At 35.8% G+C, this 3,532-nt stretch overlaps 1 long non-coding RNA gene across 1 annotated transcript; it reads right to left on the minus strand.

Moving 5' to 3' along the window:
- Positions 1-493: 493 nt before the first annotated feature.
- On the minus strand, positions 494-1,027 carry LOC117273193 (uncharacterized). Its single transcript, XR_004503154.2, has 2 exons — positions 826-1,027; positions 494-718 (listed from the first exon to the last, which is right to left on the minus strand). It is a non-coding gene; the product is annotated as an uncharacterized lncRNA (long non-coding RNA).
- Positions 1,028-3,532: the final 2,505 nt, after the last annotated feature.

A 3,532-nucleotide genomic window follows, 5' to 3' on the forward strand; every position in this document is an offset into this window, starting at 1 on the left:
ATGACTTTGGTGGACATAATGTTCCATCATTCTAAACTCATGACTGGAATCTGGATTCTAGAACTTCATTCTATTTTTATACTTCTTGACTTGAATATGGTGTTTAGCTACCCAAATGCAGATAAGTAAATGACATCATTTTGTTAATTATTGTTTACTGTTACATCAACTTCTTTTAGTAAATGCTAGTATGAATTACCATACTTCATCTAAACACTATTTAAATTTATCCTAGAGAAAGGGGCACAGGAATATAAAATCATGGTTCTCTGTCTACTTAAAATTTTGCAACAAAACAACACATTCACTAGAAAATATAGAGAATAATACTAAAACATCACTACAACACTTCATTGTTTACAAAAGAAGTACCAATACACTCACTTGAAAAGCTGCACTTAATATATCAACTTCAGTTCATTAGCACTGCGGCAACAAATCCTATAAATATTGCCCATGAGTCATAATGAAGATCTTCATATTTAGGACTCTCTTCCAATTTACGGGCTTTGTTCACTTCCGAATTCTTTAGAGCCTTCAAGATATCCACTCTTTCCTTTAATCTATCCCTTTCAAGAATGATTTCATCCAACGTCGACTTCATATAGTTGAGTTTAACATTAGCGGCATCCAAGTTGTAATTCAAATTGTTAATTGCAATGAGCTGTCGATCTGGTAACACATCATCTTGCCATTCCCAATAACCGCACGAGCTTATCTACCAACACAAAGCATAGACCTTGCAATTATTAACCACTAATACAAGGGGAAAAATTAAATTATCAAAAAAATCAAATGGAACCAGAATAAAGAAATAATACATACATCAGGTTTAGGGCAGTTAAAGAATCTCCTTCCGGGATTATATGGAGTCGTTGAAGTGAAGTGGTTGGCAATTTCCCCACAATGTCACCTCCTCCTTGATGAAGAACTACTTTCTGACATGACAAAAATTGCTATGGTGGAAAACCTTCACAACCCAATGTATGAAGTTAAGAAGAAAGAAAGTGGGAGAGAAAGACTTTACAATGGACGATGTTTTTCCTCTGATGAACCCTAGGTCTTTTTCTTTCTAAGAGAGCTAATAACATCGGATGGGAAATTGGAATTGTAACTGATGGGTGTAGTCTAATTGGTTGGGTCGGGCGAGTTTGAATTAAAATTTGGGGCGGGTCAGTCGGTCCAATAAGGGGATGCCACGTGGATTTTAAAAGCTGGGAGGGTATTTTTAACATGTAAGGGATAAATGTTCACCTAATGTATAATAGTGGGGATATTTTTGATAGAAAACTCAAACGGGGTAAATGAGGCCTATTTATGATAGTAGAGGGGCAAATCAGACCCTTAAACGTTTGTTTTTATACCACTAAAATTCTCTTCGAGGGAAAGGAAAGTTTAGTGATGGAAACAAAAATAGAAAGGAGGAGCAAAATGGGTTAGGGGCGCTGAGGTGGCATCCACCTCATTAAATGTTAGTACCATATAGGATTTGATGTCCACCTTGGATAAATTTAACGGAAGAGGGGTATATTTGAACAAATAGTATTACGGCAGGAGTATATATGGACCGAAAGTATAACGATGGGTATATTTAAGCATTTTCTCATAGTACAAGGGTAATTGTTTTGAGGAATTTACATTGATCTTTTTATGGAAAATGGCCAAAACTATCCTCACACTATATGGTACAAATATACTCTCCGTCCATTTATTGAGCCAAAAATGCCCCTACCGTTATCTTTCTAGCTCACTTAGTATCACAACCTGAAATTCACTAAAGGTCGTGATGACGCCTAACACCATCGTCAGGCAAGACAATAATGAATGATTAACTTAATTACTCATTTTAGTATTTTTGAAATCATAATTTTCATAAATTACATAGTAAGAAATAAAATTTACAGGGTGAAACAATGATAATTACATGAACTACCATAATAAACAATCAGTAGGAACCCCCAAAATCCGGTGTCACAAGTGCATGAGCATTAACTAGAAAATATGATAAAATATAATATCTGTCTGGAATACAAATTAGACAGGAGAATATGAATAACTCTGATGGAGACTCTGTGTGCTACGGACTCGTAACATGGGATGCAGCTTACCTAAGTCCCCGCAATAGCCGTGCCTCTGTGCCAACAAAACCACTAGACATATATGTACATGCACAAAATGTACAGCAAGTGTAGCATGAGTACGTAAATCAACGCGTACCCAGTAAGTATCAAGTCTAATCTCAAAAAAATAGTGACGGGGGGTCGGCTTCGACACTTACTATGGGCTAACAACACAATACCAAAATTGTAATTAAGCATGGATTATAGAAAGACAGCTGAAAACTCGATAACAAGAAATAACTAATCAATTCTTTCACTAGTAGTAAATCCCAAATTAATTTCCATTATTTAAAAAATTAATCTCTCAAGCCAATGAAACAATATCGATTATAATTGGACTCCAAGAATTATTACGCACGAATTATGCCGAGGTCGTACGGCCAAATCCAACATACAAATCTATAAACTGTGCACTGCCGAGGGTCGAATGACACGAACCATAGATGCATCTATGTGTTATCGAGGCATTTGGTCCGCTCCACAAGAAGAGAAAATACATTAAAACAATCGATTCAAGATTTTTATGAGACTAATATTAAAAGAAATACCAATTCTCATTAGCGATCAAGTGATCCGTCTAAAACTCAAGTAAATGAAGTTTAACCTTTTACAATTCCTTTATTATGTTTCAATATAATTTAAGAAATTAAATTAACAAGCAGAGTGCAAACAACGCAAGTATGACATGATTTAGGTCCTAGATTATCCGGATATAAGCATAATTAGTAGCTACGTACGGACTCTCGTCACCTCGTGCGTACGCAACCCCTAGAAATAGAAGCACATATTAAATCAATTCACCTATAGGGTTAATTCTCTCTTACAAGGTTAGAAAAGAGACTTACCTCGCTCCGAAATTCCATAACCGACTCCAAAGCTTTTCCAACAACTCAAACCGTTCCCCATCGCTCTAAAACTAGTCAATCAATGCGCAACTCCAAAAATATATACTCTAATACTCATTATAATCCAATATATAATAATTTCTAACTCCGCTCGAAAAGTCGATAAAGTCACCCTCAGGCCCACGTGCTCGGATTCCAGAAAGTTTCGAAGATAAACATTACCCATAATATTACGAACTCAAATATATAATTTATTCCCAAGCTCATATCCAATTTTGTGGTCAAAATCCAAAAATATCAGTTTCTAGGTTTTTCTTCAAAATCCAAACTTTTTACTAATTTCCATGTTTAAATCCATATATAAATCATGCATTTAACTTCTAATATGTGGGAATCACTTAACTTGCATTATATGATGAAAATACCCATTTGAAGAGCTCCAAAAATCGCCCAAGCCGTGTGAAAAATGGGTGAAATGAACCCAAACCCCGTTTTAAAACCAGTCTGCCCTAGCTACTTCCTTCTTCGCGTTCGCATCACCTAGGCCGAATTCGCGAAGCCTTGTGA

The sequence above is a fragment of the Nicotiana tomentosiformis genome, chromosome 12, assembly GCF_000390325.3.
Source record: "Nicotiana tomentosiformis chromosome 12, ASM39032v3, whole genome shotgun sequence".
NCBI classification, from domain to species: Eukaryota; Viridiplantae; Streptophyta; class Magnoliopsida; order Solanales; family Solanaceae; genus Nicotiana; species Nicotiana tomentosiformis.